General features: G+C 38.7%; 1 long non-coding RNA gene across 1 annotated transcript; it reads right to left on the reverse strand.

Annotated features, from left to right (window-relative positions):
• Positions 1-1514: 1514 nt before the first annotated feature.
• Positions 1515-7632, reverse strand: LOC145420397 (uncharacterized). Its single transcript, XR_013901698.1, has 2 exons — positions 6957-7632; positions 1515-3851 (listed from the first exon to the last, which is right to left on the reverse strand). It is a non-coding gene; the product is annotated as an uncharacterized LOC145420397 (long non-coding RNA).
• Between the last annotated feature and the right edge of the window lie 377 nt (positions 7633-8009).

The raw sequence follows: 8009 nt of genomic DNA on the forward strand, positions 1-8009 counted from the left end.
TGTTTAGTATTAAGCTTTGCTTGTTCCATATTCAGTTTTTCAGCAAAACGTGTTTGAGTCCATAAGAAAAGATTCATTCTTATATCTGGAGGAAGATTTTTTTTTCAATAAATATTAATGTTAGCCCGCGACTTTGTTCCAGTTTTGAAATTTGGCCCACTGTATATTTGAGTTTGACACCCCTGATTTACAAGGTGCTATTTACAAGAGAAAGCTAATTTACACACTATATACAAGTTCACCTGGTCATGAGAATCACAAGTTACAGAGTTTGGAGGCCAGGGTCAGGTCTGCTGCTGCTGTCAGTTGCTGCCCCGGGACAACTGCTGGTGAGGGATTTTGAAAGCGACCACGTGCTCAGGGGACCAATCAGCAGCCGTCAGCTTATCCTTGTCAGCTTGTGCTATACAAATAAACTTGCCTTGCCTTGCCTTGCCTTATCCACTCAGGGATCTGCAGAGACTTAAAGACACAGGAAAAGAAACAGCCACCAAAACACATTGTGGCCAGGGCCGTAACAAGTTACTACTTACCTTGGAAGAATATACCAATTAAAATAAATTGGCACAGAACTCTCTCTATTCAAAAGCAATATAGAAAACATGAGCGATTTAAGAACTGATCTCTAACAAGAGAATTCATTTTGATCTTTTTGACCTCAAAATTTTAATAGGTGGAAAGTGAAAACACAGCATACATTACATGGAAGCAAAAAGAACATTGCAACTGATACAGAAGAGGCTTAATTAGTTCCTATAAGACAGCATAATTCATCAACAGAACTCATTTTCACTTTTTTATTTTAATCTTGCTGCATTTACTGTGAAAAGAAAAGTTCTAGCAAGAGCACACTGATTTATCATTATCAATAGGGAAGTCTGCTGTTACTCCTGCACTCTAATACCAAGGAGAAATAAAGCTGCAGGAAATACTCGAGTCTAAATGGGAAGTCCAGTCTTACTCAGTTAAAGCAATAAAAACAGCCGAAATGGAGCCAGACTGTCTCTGCACAAATTACCAGGGATGGAGAGCATGGGGAAATATTCTCAGGCATATATACTCAGGCATATACACCTGTGTGTCTGTGCACATGTGTCTACTATACGTACAGAGTGTACAAGCAGTCTAGTTTCAGAGCTTAGTAGATTAATTTTTATTACTTATTGTTTTTATTACAATGTATTTCATCACTCTCTTAGCTTAGTCAGAAAGATCAGATTGAAAGGGTTTGTCCTTGTTTTCTGCTGTTAGAGTGCTGGATACCCATATTAAAGATGTGAATAGTTTTAAATAAATCTCACAGTCACTTTTTTGTCAGGTAAAATATTAGAAAATAGAGAAAAATGTTTAATTTATTTGTTTTACCACACCAGAGTCAGGGTGAATATTTCAGATTTCAAAGCCTTAAAGTATTCAGTTTCTAGTTATTAATACCAAAAACATTTATGATCCTGTTAAAGATATTCTATTATCAAAGTACTCAGATGCAATGAAATATCACTCAGACACTTAGAGCAGTTTTAAACGTGCACGGGTGAGAGACTCAGGGAGAGACTCACACACCTCCTTGGTGCAGTCTGGCTTTATTTATACACATCATGAAGCATACAAAAAAGGAAATATCATCCTTATCTTGTCAAGAAAACAGGTGTGGTTTATCAAAAAACTTCGTGTTCTCTACAAGGTTGTTTCTTACTCGTGGGTGGCGGTTTCCTGCTAGTGTGAAGGCAAACAGTGACAATGTAGAAGGCAAAGACTGATAATTTGAAGGCAAGCAGTTTCCGTTATAAAGTAGGGAGCCAGCAATTAAAATATGCAGCTGGTTGAGTACAGAACAGAAATATAAACACTCTTAGCTGATTATTATATGAATAATAAAATCTTAGAAAGCAAAAATACTCTGACATTCCCTCCTGTTGTTTAGATTTCTTACATGACAGTACTGTTATTTTTGTCAGTTCATAACCTCTTGTCTAAACATTTTCGGTTTGAACGTCATAAAACAGTCCTGTGTTCAATTAAACTAAACATTACTGTATGGATCATCTTTCAAAATTTCTTCCATTTGAGACATCATCACATAAGCATTGATAGAAGTTGTCACCATGTTTGATACCATTTTCTTCAGACAGGGTACTACACATGTTGTGAAAACACATAACAGTAAAAGCAAACATGCTATTCCAACAAGTCCTTTAATCAGAAGGGACTTCCATGAACCACCTAGTAACCATGTCAACCAATCATCAGTGCTTGTGACATAGTCTTGTTGTTCAGCATCTTTAATCTTTCTCAAGGTGTTCAAAGCGTCGGTCATGTTTTGTGAGTGTATGTTGTCTGGGATGTATGTACAACATGTAGTGTCAAACAATACACACAAACCTCCTTTTTCAGCTAGAATCATGTCTAGTGCGACTCTGTGTTGCATCACTACAATGCGTATTGCGTCGATTTCTTCATTTTGCGCTTTGTTGATTTTCATTGAAGCATTTAGGAACAGTCCAAATCGATAGTCAAGTGTCTCGATCCTCAGCATGTTTTTCCCAACTCCTACCCAAGGGAACAAGGAGTGGAGGACTTTCTGACCATCAGTCCATAGTTTGAAGTTCTTGGGCACATCTGATCCATAGATTGAGTCATGTGGCATTACTTCAGTGACTTCAGCAACTTCACGTTTTGCTCTTGACGTGTGTGTCTCTGCTGTGATCTTGAAGGTGTGGTCTGAAATTAGTACTGGTGCACACAGACCGGTGGAGTTCGGTGGGAGCATGAAGTAGGTTTTAGGCCCGCAGGCCCAAGCGGCTCCCTGGACCCAGAAAGTTCAATTTTTGAAGGTGTGTATTCCTTTGGATTGGGTCAGGTCAAGTGTCTGTGTGCAGTTGCGGTTTCGTCCAAGTTTCCTGTTTCCATCGGAGAAGTTGAAACACATTGGGTGCTGTATGTCCGGCGGCAAAACTATGGCGAATGATTTGTTTTTTGTGTTGTTGGCTTTGACGTTTACCCAATGTTTTTCGTTGCAGGTGTAGTTCCAGTTCGTCAGATTGTAGGCACAAGGGGTTGTCTGTTCAATTAGGATACGTCGTTGTGAAAGTGGTTTCGTGACACGTTTGACGTCTGTGTCACTACACCATGGAATTAGGTCTTCTTTCTTTGTGCTTTGACCTTTTAGGGTCAGTCCTGTTGCCATCAAATCTCTGCGTGTGCAATTGCCAGTTGTTGCTTTGTTGAACACACACATCGCTTCGTCAAGTTCAGGTGCCTTTCCATATATTGTTGCGTGTACGGCTGTTGTTGGCATATGTGAACATACATAGCATTCCGTGCTGTTGTCGGTGCGTGTTCTATCATACACATATCTATACCACGCGTTGTTCATCCATGGGTGGTTATGGTCTTGGTTCAGGTCACGTAGATGCGAATTATCATGTGTCCATCTTTTTTGCAGGTGGTGTTGTTTATTTCCTCTCATCTGGGTGAGTGTTAGTAGGCTCACTAGGAGCGCAATGCTGGCCACTAGGAGGACAAGTGTCTTCATGATGACCAGGCACACCTAGACTTCTGGTGAGTAGACTATTGGCGAGAAGTAAAAAAAGGGCGGGATATACCCAATCAGCCCTTCCCTTCACCAATAGATCACCTAGAAGCCAGGGGAGCCGGCGTCTAAGCGTCTGGATTGTCACTCACTTTTTTACAGTGGCTGTGGTGGATCCAAGATGGTCTTTCTGCTATTTTGCAGGCGGTGGGTGTGGTAAGTAGGACTTGGTATGGGCCCTCCCACCTTGGTGAACTCCAATTCTTTCTCTGGAGTACTTTGATCAGGATCCAATCACCTGGTTGTAACCTGCAAGACACTGGAGAGAAATCACTCGGCAGTTGGTTGTTTAACACAATCTCTTTATTTTCAAACAGTTTAGTCATCCATTCTGCTAGGGTAGTTTCCCTTATTGATTTATTAATAGGTTCACTGGTAATTGGCAATGGAAACGCTCTCCCGTGGATGATTTCAAAAGGTGTAAGTTTCTGAGAACCTTGTGTTATTCTCATCCACATCTTTACTAGGCCTAGACATTCAGGCCATGGTCTTCCTGTTTCTTCCATGCATTTTCTTAATCTCTGTTTTATTGTGCCGTTAGTTCTTTCCACTAATCCTGCGCTTTGTGGGTGATATGCACAGTGATGTTTGATGCTAAATCCTAGAGCTTCAGAGACTTTGCTGATGATGTCATTAACAAAATGTGTTCCATTGTCTGACCTTATCAGACTGGGAATGCCATATGTGGGGATGAAGTGATTGCATAAACACTTTGCCACTGATATTGCATCTGCTCTTTTGACTGGATAGATTTCTGGCCATTTTGAAAATACATCTATAATTACTAGAGCATATCTTGATGCTTGGCATTCGTTAAGTTCAATAAAATCCATGTGGGTTTCCTTGTGAGTTGTGTTGTTTTTTTTTGTTTTTTGTTTTTTGACAGAATAGGCATGTTCTTACGAATTATTCGCTAAAGTTTCAAAATTTATAGTGTGTATTGCATTGTTTATCTATACTATATCTCCCTCCTGTTGACACAGGTGTTTACCTCATGTGTCACTACAACCGCTGTCCTGTGTAATGACTCTGTTAATATAGGTTTTCCATCATAGACCATTAAGTCATCTTTCAGTTTACTCCACATTTCAGCCACTTGTTTTGTTCAGTGATTGTTGCAGCTTGTTGTTCGGTTTTTAGTACATCAAGTGGTATTTGTAGGCAGTAGTTGGTTTCTAGTAGCTCTGCCGATTGTTTGCAGCCTGTTTTGCTGCTTGTTCTGCAAAATTATTTCCTTTTGTGACAATATAATTGTCTTTTTGATGTGCTCCACATGTGCACAGTGCCAATTGTTTTGGCAAGGTGATCACTTCCAGCAAGATTTTTTTTTCTTCTCTATAGATGGAACATTACATTCTCACTTGAGGCATTTTTAGATAATTTCTAGTTTTTCAAAGAATTCACACATCTCACACATCTTACATATTTTAAACAAGTATTGTCACAAATTTGTTTCCAAATCAACAAAATAAAATAATCAAACAAAACCGAAAACATACATGAGTCAGGACCCAAAAAGAAAAATGCTGCTACTGAAACAGAGCAGACATGTGAGGGAAAACTGAGCTCACAGACAGCTGCATGTGTTGGCTTTTATGCAGTTTCTGCTCTAAAAACAAATAAATAAAAAAAATAAAAGAAAATGTGTAACATGCTCATCAACTTAGCGGTGTCCACATATTTAATTCAGCTTCACAATCCTGTAACTTTAGCTGTTGTCTACAGGGTTTGGCTTATTAGTTGTTACTATAGATGTGCTCTATATCTCAGTAATATTTTATCCAGGTTTTCAAGCATGTCAAGTGCCTCTATGCACCTAAGTAGTTTAGATATTTCCTTTATTTTCTTCATCTCCTATGTCATTATACTGAGTTTGAGCAAACCTTAAGCTTGATGCAGACTACTTCATAACAATTGTCCATCTCACATCATACTGACTAGGTTACTTCTTATTATTATCATCTTTTTCTTTCCATATAATAACAACAGTATATTACAACATTTTATCAGTGTATATAAAAGTGTATATTACTATACTACTACTGAGCCAATTTAATAGTTGGGATCATCTTACTCAGCAAACAGATAACTTAGAATTCATCCAATCTGTACAAATTTGCTTCTTCTCTGAACAGGTTTGTGCCTACTCTTTAGACTGGTCTTCTGTTTGCCTCATCTCAGATCCAACCTTCGGTCACTTTCATTCTTTCTGTTGCATGTCTAACCAAGCAATTTATTATTATATATTTTATATTTTATTTTGTGTCCATCAAGGGCTTCGGGTGATCTGCAGCTTCACCTTTTCCCAAGCTGGAGACATTTACCTTTTCACACACTTTCCTTGGCTGACCAATGACACAGCCTTAATGTACCTTATGCATCTCTCTATTTTCTTTAAAAGGTTTTCGTGTGAATTATTTCCTTTTATTTATTTTATACATTCTGGGCATGAACGTCTTGCCAACTATGTTTCATTGTTAATATAAGTTTACAGGTTGTTATCCTTCCTATTATTAGTTTCAATACATTAAAAATAAGTTCTAATGTAATTTTGTCTTTATTTATTTTATTTTTGTACTTCTTATATTTATATCTATTCGTTGAGGTCTGTTTCCAACCTTTTTAAACTACTTTGATCTCTAGTTTTCACTTAATAAGGGTTTTATCAGTCACTGCAGTTTGTCCGGCGCCTGGACATTTTTTCTCTAGCCACTGCTCGTCAGCAGTGAGTTTTGTTGATTTATTACCCATTATTATTTTTTCCTCTTGTTATTATTATTTATTTATTTATAAATATATTTGCGTTTACACACACACATACACACCCGTGGTGCTTTCTCTGGCACGAGGAATGGGAGAGGCTATTGACACGGCCTTCTACTTTCAAGCTAGCCTTGAAAGCGGTGTCAATTTTATGTGATGAAACACAACCTTTTCCCGTTCCACCAGAACTCGAGCAACCAACGGTAAACAATTCGGTGGAGTAGTTCAGCCTCCTTAATGTGCTGTAAAATCAACTTACTCCACCAACAAAACAGTAAAACAACAGATTATACGCGTAATGAGTTTTTTATTCTGGGCAACACTGTGTCTTTCTACATTGCTCCAAGCCCTCTTTCAGGCGAGCTGCTTCGTAACCTCTACGAGTCCTTTTTCAGACGAGAATGTTACTATCCTGTCGTATTTTGACATTAAACTTGCTCCAAGCCCTCTTTCAGGCGAGCTGTAACCTCTACCAGTCCTTTTTCAGACGAGAATGTTACTTAATTAATCTGTCATACATTGACGGGAAACTATTTAATGTACAGACCACAGGTTGCCTCAGTCGTTTTGCGCAAGATGTGAGTGAGTGCTAAATATTCACCTGAGTTATTGTGTGGTTGCTTTGGTTTCCTTCATCAACCCCTGAAGTCGTGGACCTCTTATAAGAACGCTGGCCAGAACCCGAACGTCACGTCTCTGGACTTTATCCTCTGCCTGGAGAGGAGTCGACAGCGTGGGCTTCTCACGACGTCAGGACTTGACGAAGGTCTCCTATTGGAGCATTGAAAAAATATCAATGTCCAATCCGGCTCGAAGGACCAATTAAATGTTAAAGATATTCTATTATCAAAGTACTCAGATGCAATGAAATATCACTCAGACACTTAGAGCAGTTTTAAACGTGCACGGGTGAGAGACTCAGGGAGAGACTCACACACCTCCTTGGTGCAGTCTGGCTTTATTTATACACATCATGAAGCATACAAAAAAGGAAATATCATCCTTATCTTGTCAAGAAAACAGGTGTGGTTTATCAAAAAACTTCGTGTTCTCTACAAGGTTGTTTCTTACTCGTGGGTGGCGGTTTCCTGCTAGTGTGAAGGCAAACAGTGACAATGTAGAAGGCAAAGACTGATAATTTGAAGGCAAGCAGTTTCCGTTATAAAGTAGGGAGCCAGCAATTAAAATATGCAGCTGGTTGAGTACAGAACAGAAATATAAACACTCTTAGCTGATTATTATATGAATAATAAAATCTTAGAAAGCAAAAATACTCTGACAGATCCTCAAACCACCAGATATCATTTTCTTACTACTACATTTTTAATCATCTGTTTTACAAGTTTTTGGTGTTCTGACCTAATGTTTTCAATGCCAAACACCACATGTTCAACAGCAAGCCCCCCTTCTGGGTCCAGCTGCAGGCGGGGGACCCAGTCTCCCTCTTCTTGGAAAGCTTTTAGAAGTGCATATCTAATTTTTTAGTTTTGGGTTTGTTTGTTTTTGTTTGCATACTATGTGAGTGTGTGTATGCATGTATTTTTACATTTACCATATGCATGTACAGAATAAATTCGTCTCAAAATTTTAAAAATAACTGATTTTTACATATCTGCTTGCACAATCCAAAGACTGACTGCTGGTCAGGCCCGAG

The sequence above is a fragment of the Astatotilapia calliptera genome, chromosome 15, assembly GCF_964374335.1.
Source record: "Astatotilapia calliptera chromosome 15, fAstCal68.1, whole genome shotgun sequence".
NCBI lineage: Eukaryota > Metazoa > Chordata > Actinopteri > Cichliformes > Cichlidae > Astatotilapia > Astatotilapia calliptera.